This window comes from Taurulus bubalis, assembly GCF_910589615.1.
Source record: "Taurulus bubalis genome assembly, chromosome: 2".
NCBI lineage: Eukaryota > Metazoa > Chordata > Actinopteri > Perciformes > Cottidae > Taurulus > Taurulus bubalis.
In genome coordinates, this window is record NC_136590.1 from 2,274,564 (window position 1) to 2,288,353 (window position 13,790).

Consider the following 13,790-nt stretch of genomic DNA (forward strand, 5'->3'; position numbering starts at 1 on the left):
TGCTTGGGTCTTGGACTACCTTTTGTCTGGACCACAGTTTGTCAGGCTTGAAAGAAAAACTGTGACACTATTTGAACTAAAACTGGAGCACCACAGGGAACAGTTTGAAGCCCCTTTGTATTCTCACTGTAGACAGCTGACTGTAGGCAGAGCCATGTGTCCTGTAACATCCAAAGGTTCTCAGGTGACACTGCCCTGGTTGGTCTTCTCACCCGAGGCAACGACCTCGCCCAGAAACGGGAGGTTGAATCTGTTGTCAGCTGGTGTGATGAACATTTTGTTAAACGAAATGTTGGAAAGACCAAAGCGTTGCTCATTGATTTCAGAAGGAAGGAGGAGGAGGAGGTCTCCCAGTGATAATTGCGGGTCAGCAGATATACATTTTCCCGTCATATACATATCTTAGGGTCTATCTGGACAGTAAATAAAGTAAAGACAACTTTTTTAGTTGTTGTTCATATTTTGCTGTTATTTGCCAAACACATATAAAATAGACACAGAGTGAAGATGAAGGTCTTTCCAACGATGATGAAGACAACTGAGACTTTGATGAGTCAGTGGAAAAGAAAAATCAATGAATTTCTGATCTGGTCAACAAAGCTTCCCCTGAACATGAAGTAATGCCACTTTTGCACCAGAAGATGTCACCATTAAATAATATATTACACTCTGAAAGTCCAGCGACCAGGTGGTGCAAATGGGATTCATATGTGCAGCAGAGTGAAACTACACAGACCACAATGGTGCTGTTTCAGTAGCAACCAGAAGAATGTTTCTGTTCCCTTTTCACTTTATTCACCTGCATCTGCACCGACTCTTACACAGCTGGTAGGTGGAACACTCTATTTCAGCAATCAGAGATACACTATTATTAAACCTTCTTAAAATTAAAAGAAATGTATACAAATATAATATATAGAATATAGAATATAACAAATATATATATATAAAAAATCAAGAAATTACAAAATTAAAAATCAAACCCCCCCCCAAAAAAAATCTAAGAATTACAAAATTGCAAATTAGTTGTACAATGACCAAAACAAATGGTGAAAATACGTGCTAATGAAGGATACAACATTTGATATATTAAATATGTATGTGCTGCTGCAATAAATGCAATTTCACGAATCAAACAAGCCTGCAACGGTGCAGCAGTTTTGCACAATGCACAACAAAATGACCCCACCTGGTTTGACTGTTATTTAAAGCATAAAGTATACATTGTCAATGAATTCTGTTATACACCTTTAGTATTACTTCAGTCCAACCCATTAACACAATGGTTTCCTTTTGTTTGGGAATTTAGGGCCAATAGACCTTGTTTATAGTCGAGTGGAAATGAAAGAAAACAACAAATTAGTTTGAGTTTATATTATTTTGACTATTTAACTTATTAAAGAGTGGTACATGTCAAAGTTTAGTGAGGATGCTTTTTTTGAAACACATTAGTCAATGTTTCTAATGGTAGCACATGATCACACCTGCTGTCCTCTGGGGTCAAAAATGACCCCACCTGGTTTGACTGTTATTTAAAGAATATAAAGTGGATACTGCCCCCAATTCTGTGTTACATTTTAATAACAACTTCATTCAAACACATTAACAGCATTTCTTTATTCTATTTTAAATTGAAGGCCAATAATACCTCATCCACATGAACTTTTACCTTGTTTGTGAGTAAAAAAAAAATTATTATCAATTATTCTGACTATAGTTAACGATCAGAGTCATGTGTGTTGATAGATCATCACAGACTCAACTTTTTAGTCAACTCATTACCTGACATGTAAAACGTCAATATTCTTTACCAAAGCATTTGACTTTTCAAAACTAACTTTTCAGAACAAAAACCATCTAAATGGGCCATTAGTTGCATGCGAGGCAGGTAGTAATGTCCTGATCTTTGCAAATGTATGCATTGCATTTTTGGCACATTTTCCATGTTTTGAGATCATTCTGGCGAGGACAGAATTAGCACCTCCTTCTGGTGGGTGATGGGCCAGAGGGGCAGCTGCTGCAGAGGTAGAGCTGAGTAAAACTGCTGGATCTCCATAACCAATCTGGCAATCATCAGACGAACACCTCTCTGTTTTTTGGGGTGATGGGGCACCAGAGCATGGGTCTCGGTGAAGGCACTTACACTTGGATGATAACCGAGCCCGGTCTGTTTTTGACACCAGTGCAGGGGGAAGCTCAGCTCAGTCCTCTGCACTGTCCCCAACATGTACAGCTTTCTTTTCAGCAGCTGCAGGCCGAGGGCATGTGAAGTAAAGAAGTTGTCACAGGTGATCGTTTTCCCCTGGAGACCTTCATGTCAAGGACAACTCTCATGCCCTGATTGTTTTCTGACTGCGGTACCAGCAGGTTTGCCGGTGTATACTTGCATGTTCCATGCATATCTGGACCTGGCATTGCGTGCTGCCCATATTTGTTATCCCATATTTCCTTGTTTACTCGGGATGTACTGTTTGAATGGACGGCGACCTCTGAAGGGGACCAGCTGCTCATCCACAGTCACATCAGTGCTGGATCGAACATCCACGGCAGGAGAGACACCCACTTGACCCGAACGTCTCCAGTGGGAGCAAGTTTGTCTCGTGCACGGCGACCTTCTCTTGTGTCTTTATCATCAAATCACTCTTGAGATTATATGAAACACCTTGAGTGTCATGGTAGCAGTCGGCATGCCATAAACTAGCTGTAGCTTCTTTACTGGATCGGAACACGCCAGCGAGAAACAACCAACGCCTGCAGGTCCATTGGATCCATCTTTCTCCACTTGTTGCCCCTCCTTGTTTGTCATGTTCAGCACCACCTCTTCAATAGGCGTGGGCAGAAACAGGTCAAGAGAGGACTTCATGTCATCAATACGAGACCTTGAACATGCGGTTGGTCCATGGTGGCTTGTCTCTCTCTCTGCTGTCAACATGCGTCGTCCGTCACTGGGAGGGATGGAAGACCAGATCAATGTTTCATCCTTTGACTGGAAACATTCTTCTATCGCAGCTAGCTAGCTGGGTCCTCTTCCTCCGATTCTTCCACATCAGTTGATTCTTCCTCTTCATCATAATAAATTTAGTCCTCCACTTCCTCCACTTCTTCAGATTCTACCTTGTCACCATGTTCCTTCACTTCATACCGTCTTGGTGATGTGGGGCTTCTTCAGAGGAAGAAGTAGCATGTGGTCTGTATGTTGGATCTATCACCTCATCATTAGTTTCCTCCTCTTCTGACCCTGTATCCTCCTCATTATGTTCAGCATTGTCCTCCTGGTCAAGTTTGTAGATATTTAATTTATTATTACTTAACTTTCTTAACAATACACATGGGAGGAACATTTCAATGTTGAATCACAAGGCTCTCTGTTATCACTTGTGTTTACCCTTGAAGAAGATCCATGTTGTGTTCAAGTAAAGATCATTTTATGAATTTTGAAATAAACAGCATGTCACAACCGTCACTAGATGGTAGTGCTTTTATTTTGTTGTCTTGTCACTTCCTGTTTTACTTTGAAATCATCCTCCTGTGTCATGTCTGCTGTCTTTACTTCCTCATGTGTGATTACCTCTCCCTGCCCTGATGTGTTTCACCTGTGTCTCGTTAACTCCCCTCCCAGTGTGTATATATACTCTGTGCTTCACTTGTCTCGTTGCCAGTTCGTTTTTCTTCACCTGTGAGTCAACTTACCAGTGTTTTTCCTGCCTGATATCCTGGTCTGATTCCGACGTCCCTTCGTTTCCGAGTAAGCCCGATCCCTGCCTGTACCTCTGCCGAGTTTGACTGCCTTCCTGTGAATGACCCTGGACTGTTTACGTTGGCGATTCTACTCTCCCCACAGTGAGACAGCTGCTCTCACCACAGCGGGTCAGAGCCTTGCCGACCGGCCTCAGTCCCTCCCCAGTTACATCGGGAGAACCTTCGGCCGTCCTTCTCCAGAGACTCTATCCTGTTGCAATATTACCTTTAACAATAAAGGAATCCTTGTGAACTTTACTCTCTGCCTCGGGTCGTGCATTTGGGTTCTTTCATTAGTGCTCCGGCGTGACACAGCAGGGTATCATCTGCATAAAGTTAAAATGGAGAGATAGTTCAGCTGAAATCCTTAACTTTGCTAAATACATGGATACACCTTAGCAACGTTAATATTTCATAACTTTATTTAATTCTGTGGACTGAAAGTACTGAACGGGTGGAAACAGTGAAATGTTTCCTCACATGATCGGCTCTGGAAGGACCAGTAAAGTAATCAAGCTCACGTGTTTCAAACAAAGAGTGTATCCTGCTGAAGTCCAAATGTGTGTGTGTTAAACTGTGATAAAGAATGACGTCATTGAGCAACTGTTAGGAGGAGAGGGAGGGGGAATGACACTCGGCTGGAAGATAAAAAGAGAAGACTTGAAGCAACGAGTTGGGATTTCTGCGTTGGACATTGCCTGACTCTCAGCTGAGGGCATCGTCCAGCACGAGCATGGGAGGACTCTGTCTCTGCTCACTGGACGTGGGCAGGAATTGGCTGACGGAGGTTCTCATCTCCCCTCTGCCGAAATCATCAGGATTGGAAGGATTCTGTTTTCTGTGACTCTGTACGGAGTCTGGAGGATCGCAGACGGTACTTCTATTCCTGGCGGGAGGAGCCGGGTGTCCCACTAAATACCTATGAGAGTTGGAAGCAGTTGTTGGTATTCATTTCTGAGTTTGAGACGTCTGGAATTGTGTTATAATATTAATAAGAATAACATTTTATAATGTGAGATTACACAGTTGTTGCTCTGAGTTTAAGGAAACTCATATTTACTCACAAAACACATGAATATATTTAACAGAAATGTGCAAAATGTATATGTACAATCTGTTAATCAAACCTCTAGCGTTAATATTTCTGAGCAGCTGTTGAGTCACATCAGTTCCTCTTTAGCTGAGGAGGTTTTTGTACGACGGTGTATCACTGTGTGAACGGGAAGCTGTCACCCTGCTGACAATAATAATCTCCTGCATCTTCACTCTGAACTCCACTGATGGTCAAAGTGAAGTCAGTTCCAGATCCACTTCCACTGAAACGATTTGAGACTCCAGACTGAAGAGTTGTAGCAGCATAAATCAGGAGTTTGGGAGCTTCTCCTTGTTTCTGAAGGTACCACTGCAGCCAGCTAACACTAACACTAGTTTTACATGTGATGGAGACAGTCTGTCCTGGAACAACAGACTGAGATCCAGGAGACTGAGTCAGGTGGATTTCTCCTGATGAATCTGAAAACATGAAGAAGAGCAGAAGGGTTATTGAGACAAATCCAGTTTGGAGAAAGATGATCAACATCCCAACAGAAGAGTCTCATTTCTTGAACCCGGAGAACAGATGGAAGAAGGTCAATGCTGCTTGTTCCAGTGTTTCTCCATCACAGCAGAACATGCTGCTGGGGAACCAAAGTGTTCACAAGAGAGTCTCACCCTGAACAAGGAGCCCCAGGGTGCTCAGCAGTAGAGTCAGTGACATCATCATTGTGCTGCCGGCGTGTCAGTGTCTCTGAAAGGCCTGGACAGCCACTGATCAACACTGGCCTCTTAACGGCTGGCAGCAGAGAGGCAGGACACATATGCAAACACACAGAGTCAGTGAAGTGTAGCTGTCCTCAGCACGTCAGGGTGGTTCCTCCTCACTGGTGACAGCTTGCACTGTTTACATCATCTGATATGAAGTGGGAAGAAATAAAGAACATCTATTGGTTTACGTTGGCGGTTTGGTTGATGTTGATTCTGTTAAATGAATCAAACCTAAACTGAATAGTATTCTGTCACACGGTGGTATCAGAGAAGACCTAAATGCCAACAACGGTGTAAAGTAGAGATGGGCAAACGACACCAGAGCTCCGAAGCTTGTGTCAGTCTACTGAATCGCCGCGTGTCGGCGCAAAGTGTCAGAGCTCGTATCAAATGACAACTGTCACGTGACCGGTGACGTCCGAAGCTTCCAACGTCACCGGTGCTTCACGAAGCGTTTCATTGGTTTGATACGTTTGATAGCTTGAACGTGTTGGCGCCAAACTCTGCTGCATGAGATGCCTCAGTGTCAATCAACAATGTGGGTTTTGAGAGAGGAGATTGATTGATAGCGAGAATTGTGAGTTATGGCGAGTATTGGAGGAAAGCGGCGTTCACCAGTATGGGAGCATTTTGATCCGATAACACCGAATGAGGTAAGCTGTGATTGTTAGTAAAACTTGACTACACATATCTACAAATATTTTCAGGTGCGTTGTTTGCTGTGCACGCAAGAGTTGTCCTACAACAGTAACACCTCATCCATGAAGAGGCATCTTCGTGCAAAGCATGATGACAATCATGCTTTGCACGTGAACAGCACTGAGCCTGTCAACGCTGGATATCCTGACTCTAAGTATTCTTAAATGATAACTTATCTGATTATTTTGTTACGAACTAAAAATGAGTTTCAGTTATGTAGTAATACTGTTTATATTAATGATCTCCTTTACAGTGTCCAGAAAACAAAGGTTGGATGAGGCCTTGCTGGACATGATAGTCAAGGATGGCCAGCCATTTTCAGTGGGAGAGGATGAAGGATTTAGAAAGTTTGTAAACGTCCTGGATCCAACCGACACAATCCCAGGTAGAAAGGCCCTGAAAGCCATGATGGATGCATGTTTCATAAGAACTAGAGAGACGGCCATGGCTGAGGTTAGACAGACCCTGCAGTTAGTCTGACTGCAGATATGTGGACATCCATTGACATGGATGCCTACTTTGCGGTTACAGGCCATTACGAGTCTGAAACTTTGGAGCTAAACACCGTCCTTTTAGGGGTGCAAAGGTTTTCAGTGTCACACACAGCAGCTACCTTGGCTGATGCTACAAGAAGCATCATGGCAGAGTGGGCCATTACAGACAAAGTTACTGCCATGATCACGGACCGGGTCCATAACATAGTTGTGAGTGTAAACCAGTCAGGCACGTTCAGTGTTTTGCACACGTTACTGAACCTTGTTGTGAAAAAGTCTTTAGCACAAACCCCCGAGTTAGAGGAGACCCGCAAAATTGTGGGTTATTTTAAATCAAGCACAACTGCAAAAGAAAAGCTCTGTGCCATGCAGTCAAGTATGAGGATGAGTACTGAGGCCAGTTCAAGAAGTAGAAACAAGATGGAACAGCACCGTTGCCATGCTGCAAAGGCTTTATGAGCTTAGAGAGCCTCTGGGTGCAGCTCTGGCCTCACTCAGCACAGACATCAGGCCTTTGAGTGCTGAGGAGTATGAGGCAACCCAGCAGAGTCTAGCTGTTCTACGTCCTTTCAGTCACGCAACTGTGGAGCTGTCTGAGGAGAAAAGGCAGGGTCAAAAGCAATTCCCCTGGTAAAAATGTTAAAACATGTTATTGCTGGACAGTGTGCCCAAATGCCGAATGGCATTGGTGCTAAATTGGACAACAATTTAAAGATGAACCTGGCTGACGAATTCTAGTTGGAAAAAGTGAATGCCCTATCTGTGGCCACATTGTTGGACCCCAGATTCAAAGACGTTGGGTTCTGCAACCAGGGACATAGTCTAGCTGCGGTGGAAAGGCTGACTTGACAGTGTGCAGTGCTATGAGCAGCAGAAGTGAACCCTGTGGAGCCAGCACCAACAGCGGGCTCAAGTCAACACCAGGACTACAACCTCTGGGCCTCGCTGGACAGTCATGTGGAAGCACAACATCAGGGGACCAAGTCAACTGCCAGCGCCACTGTGGAAGTGCAAAGGTAATGTATTGTGTAAATTGACTATGTACATTTGAGATTTAAAAGCTTCTTTTTTTTGGTGATGATGTCTCTTTTTGTATCCCAGGTATTTGAAAGAACCACACTTGGGAAGATCTGAGGACCCACTAAAATACTGGATGACAAAAGCGGCAATTTATCCCCACCTTTTGAAATTGGCATCCAGATATTTTGGTATACCTGCATCATCTGCCCCATGTGAAATGATTTTTCCAAAGGCTGGGGAAATTGTCAGCCAGAAAAGGAGCCGCCTGAAGCCCAGCACCGTGGAGAAAATATTATTCCTAAATAAAAATCTGTGAAAAATACAATGTTGCACAAAATACTGTTCATACGCACGTTCCACTGCCACTTCTATGACATCTTGCCTCACTGATATGAGCTATAAAGGACACATACTATGCATACATCTGTTGGCATGCAACTTAAGGGCCATAACAATATACAAAAATGCACTATATTGTAAATGTCTGTCTATAGTCTAGTGGGTAACACACGCTTGATAAACTTTTTTGTTCTGTGTGGAGAGGATCGAATCCCATCATGAGTTTCATGTTATTAACCAGCATTTAGTTTTATTGCAATGTAAGAAATGACAGAAGCAACATTGATAATGGTTGTATTTAACATAAAATACATGAATGAACACAGAGCTTTAATTTACTTTTATTGCAGAAGTGTGAGATTGAAACATTGAGGTGTTCTAGTGCTTTGGTCCCACTGTTAAACAGCTGCTTTAATGCCAGTCTGCCACTAGATGTCGCTGTTCTTCTTCAAAGTGAAGCACCAAAGGTTTGAATCATTTTTGGTACAAAAAGGAAGAAAGCCCCAAAGCTTCACACGGCCTAAAACAGGACACTAGAAAAAAAAAAACTATGACATATTCGTCACATATAAGTTTCCAATTTGCATGTGTGTTCATATTCAAATTCCATAAACAAGATTATTGTGTTAAATAAAAAATGCAAACAAAAAACAAGAGATTATTCAAAAAAGGATATGTGCATTTGGTTTCATTATGTAAAACTTTAATCAGTTTCATCCTTTCCCTATGCCAGTTCATCTTATCTGAGTATCAGCCGTGAGTTATTTTATTCATACATTTGCTTTTGTGTCTGCTTACCTGTGTATTGAGCCTTCAAGTAAAGATCTTACTGTATCTTTAAACTTCTCTGTGTATCAAGTCCTTTGTCTGTTGGGACCAGCGTCCTTGATATGACACAGAAACAGAGAACAGTTATTAGAATGAATAGACATTCCAGTAATTAGTCCAAATTCAAAACATCTGTGTTTCTGTAACACAATCCCTTCTAGAAATGATCAATGTATGAAACAGAAACAAGAACTGACAACCAACTGCCATGAACCACAAGCAGTGACAAGTCCTGTCATCACTCATAACAACATAGTTTATGAATTAAACGATATATACATCACATAAACTAACATTACATTCTCCAAACCGCTTCTCCTGTTTAGGGGTCGCGGGGCGCTGGAGCCGATCCCAGCTGACGTTGGGCGAAGGCAGGGTTCACCTGGACAGGTTTGTCTCAGGGCTCAAGTAGAGACACACAACCGTTCACGCTCACATTCACACCGACGGGCAATTCAGAGCCTCCAGTTAACCTGAGCTGCATGTCTTTGGACCCAAAGGTAGAAGAACCTCAAGACAGTTGAACTTCACATGTTTTACCCTTTATTCCAGATTTGTTTTACACATTTTCAGCTCCTTAAATCGGTGAGAAGGGATATAAATAGAAAATGTATAAAGACTTCATATGAGTTCAATGAAAGTATCTTTGCCTCATTAAATTTTAATGATCATTCCTTCTCTGTTTCAGGTGATGGGTGACCTTTCTCACACATAATTTGTCACTTGGACTTTTTAACAATAAGCAACATTCTTGGTATGATTTGAAATCACAAGTCTAATAGAAAACCTTGTCCTTGTGTTGAATGTAAAATATAAGTTTCTTGTGCTGTGGCATTGTGCATAACTGCTGCATCTCAATGGGTTTGATGAGGTCTATTATTTTAACACAAAGAACTTACAATAAAACAGCCAGGGCATTAATTGTTATACGGGAAGTTTCTTTCAAGTTTTTCAGATTTTGTTGAAATCTTTGAGCACTATAAACATAATTCATTCATGTCCATTATATATTAAAGTGTCAGTATAACTGTCAGTAGGCTACACAAAAATGAATTATCTGTACAGATGAGAAAATGTTTCTCGTAATTTGGATAAACTGTTTAAATGCATGTGTCTTTTATTTCTCTCAGTCTGAGGATTTACTTGAGTTGAATAATTTAATTTGCTGATTGATTTCATGATGTGTGACTCTGAGATGAGAAGTGTGTGTGTGTGTGTGTGTGTGTGTGTGTGTGTGTGTGTGTGTGTGTGTGTGTGTGTGTGTGTGTGTGTGTGTCTTCAGTGAAGTGTATCAGTCTCTTCAGTAGCTTCCAGCTGCAGCAGTCAGTTCAGTTTCTGTTCAGTCTGACTGAGGGAGGTTTTTGTACGACGCTTTTTCACTGTGTGAACACCCACTGACTGTTGATAACGTGAAAACTCTGACAGTAGTAAACTGCTGCATCTTCAGCCTGAACTCCACTGATGGTCAGAGTGAAGTCAGAGTTTGATCCACTGCCTGTAAAACGAGCTGGAATCCCTGATTGTCGATTGCTAGCTCTGTAAATGAGTAGTTTAGGAGCTTCTCCGTCTCTCTGTTGGTACCAGGCTAAATAGTCATTATTATAAACATCCTGACTGGTCCGACATGCGATGGAGACGGAGCCTCCCAGAGCAGAGCTCACTGCTCCAGGCTGAGTCACTGTGACCTGTCCTCTGGACTCTGAGGACACAGAGACAAAGACATAAAGCAGCGTCACGGTTTAGTCGGCTTCACTTCAGAGGGACGGATGTTCATAGAGGAGAGGAGTTTGATTCTCTGGACTTTACCTGTGAAGCAGCAGCAGAGGAGAGTCCAGATGAGGACGGAGATCAAAGTCATGTTTTTGATGAGGAGGATTTCTGTGTCTTCTGTTGTGATGAAGGACAGCTGTCAGTCATCCAGTGTCCAACTCTCAGGACTATAAACTCTCCCAGAGCACTGGAGCATGGTGCTGCTGATGCAAAGTGGCTCTCTATGGAAATGCTCTGACGGACTCCAACAGGGACTTGATGACTCTGATGATGCTGATTATCAATGGATCAATCACTTCATCACAGTATTGATCAGGAATGTGTCAGCGCTCATTTCAGTCTTTAGTTTGAGTTTAGAGGAAACATTTTATTCTACAATGTTTTGTGAAATCTCCTCAAATCACTACCACACAAATCAACATCACTGTGGGACAAATGTAAACAAAAATATTGATTAGTTATTTAATATAATGGACAAGAAACATGCATTCATGACCATTATTTACATTTGGCAGGAAAAGATTTTTTTCTGAAGGAGTATCTTGATAAATCATCAATTAGTTTTACTGAAAGACAAGTTAATATTGCTCATAGATGTCTAACATGTAATACATTTTTTGCTTAATACATATATACCATTACGGAATCAGTAATGAACATTTCACCAGTTCTTACATGAAGTGTGTAAACTGTGAATGAGTTTGGTGACTTTGTTTGTGTCAGAGTCAGAGAGCCGTGTCTCTCTACACTCAGAGGTTTTTGTACGGCGGCTCAATGACTTTGTGTCACTGTGGTTGACGTTCGGTGGAGGAACCAGACTGGATGTTGGAAGTAAGTTAAATGTTTAACATTTATATTATTTCAGAAGGCAACTGTGTCGTATTTATTAATATATTCAACAGAGTAGGTCAAATAGTTCTCTTAAAATTTCTATGGACGACTTTCGTCAAAAATGTTGAACAAAGAAACAAAGTTCACTTCACAACAGAAGGTAAAGAAACACATTGTTACAAAAGTAAAACTATAAACTAGGGAATGAATCATTTCCTCCAACTTTAATGGTGAAGTAGTTTCTTGAGTGCTTGTAGATTTAGTTCAGTCAGTCAGAGTCAGAGAGCCGTGTCTCTCTACACTCAGAGGTTTTTGTACGGCGGCTCAATGACTTTGTGTCACTGTGGTTGACGTTCGGTGGAGGAACCAGACTGGATGTTGGAAGTAAGTTTCTGCACAAAGTTACTAAATATGATTTTGTAAAGTTGTGTTTTAAATTCCGTTTGAGGATGTTCAAGGCAGATAAAATACTATGATTTCCGTTAGTGTTCATGCTTTTATATCTCCACCTTCATCATGGAGACTAACTCAGAGCAGCTTCACTAAACTTGTCTTTACACGTTCATGTCGTCATCAAATTTAAACAACTTGAAATGTAAAACTGATCAAAATTAAACTCTTTTTTTTTTAAGTTTGACAAGAATAATATTTGATCCGTTTTTGAAAGAAATTATGATTCAAATTGACCAGAGTAAAGATGAAGATGGTATTTCATGATGTGTAAAATCTTCTACCTTTTGTCAAATATTGTTGAACATTTTGAAAATCTTTGAAACAGTTTTAAATCACGACTGACATCCACAAAACTTCTGACTAAATACTTTAATGTAATGCTCCTTTAAGGTTTTCGATGATGAAGCTGTAATATTGGGCCACATATTAATGTTTTATCTCAGTGTAGTTTGATATATTTCAGGTCGTTCTTCTGATGATTCTCTCTGTGCTGGTCTGCATGAGAGGCTTCTTAAAGGGAAGTGAAACAATGTGTGAGTGAGTGACTGGTGGAGCAGAACAAACATCTGACAGAAACTCTTAAAGGAGAAAAGCAACTCTCTCTCAGTAAAGGTGTCCACGTGTCTGGTGCTTGATTGACAGCTGTGTGGTCCCCGTCCTCTAAGCCGATTGGTGTCTCCTAGGTGATGTCCGTCCCACCCTGACGGTGCTGCCGCCCTCCAGTGAGGAGCTGCAGCAGGGGAAGGCCACGCTCATGTGCCTGGCCAACAAGGGCTTCCCCTCAGGCTGGAGTCTGGCCTGGAAGGTGGACGGCAGCAGCAGCAGCAGCATCAGCAGCAGCAGCAGCTGGGAGGAGAGCAGGAGCCCCGGGGTGCTGGAGAAGGACGGCCACTACAGCTGGAGCAGCACCCTGAGGCTCCCTGCAGACCAGTGGAGGAAGGTGGGCTCTGTGACCTGTGAGGCCACCCAGGGCTCCCAGGCTCCGCTCTCAGAGACACTGAGGAGAGACCAGTGTTCCCAGTCCTGAGCTGCCTCACTGGGACTCTGCTACTGGTTTCAGTCTGCTACTGCTCTCAGTCTCACTCTGTAGCTCTCTCTCTGGTTCTCTCTCTCATGACATGTTTCAACATGAACGTCTTCCTGCTTGTTTTGATGCTTTCAACATTCATTACAATAAAGATTTCATCATGTGTATTACAAAAGTTGTGTGTCTTTTGACTTCTTTTCTTTGATATTTATTACATGTTATGAACATTAGTCAGATCAGTGCACACAATGTAAAACATTAACAAGTCCAATTGTGTCTGGATTACTTTTGAAATGGTTTTAAGACTGGATATTAGTTTATTGTAGTTCCAGTTTAAACTAAATTAATTAACTTTGGTAACAATACACATGGTGAGAACATGTTTATGGTTAATCACAAAGCTCTCTTTTAATACTAATGTTTAAGAAGAACCATGTTATGTTCATGCATTGTTAAATTATTCCAAGACATTGTGAACGTACAAGTGTATATGTATGTATGTAAGTATGTATGTGTATAAATGCAGACTGTTGTCCTCAGGGTCAAAATGACCCTCGTAAGAGTGTACGCCTGTATTATTTTGTGTACCAATTTGATGATAAGCCTGAGAATTACCGCGCATGGTGCTCTTCATGCGACAATGCCGTTGGCGAAGTTCACCTCACAGCATCCCAAGAATTGGACCTCATGGCGAACGGAAGTGGATTGAACACCAATTTGCATGGAAGTGTGTGGTCCAGGTCAGTGGAGCCGCTCATGTGCAAAGATCTGCCTCGCAAAGATATATC

General features: G+C 42.0%; 1 gene segment (V, D, J or C); it reads left to right on the top strand.

Moving 5' to 3' along the window:
• The first annotated feature begins 11,643 nt into the window (after nucleotides 1-11,643).
• Nucleotides 11,644-13,066, top strand: LOC306753334 (Ig kappa-b4 chain C region-like). The segment is given in 3 exons: nucleotides 11,644-11,682; nucleotides 11,831-11,906; nucleotides 12,659-13,066.
• Nucleotides 13,067-13,790: the final 724 nt, after the last annotated feature.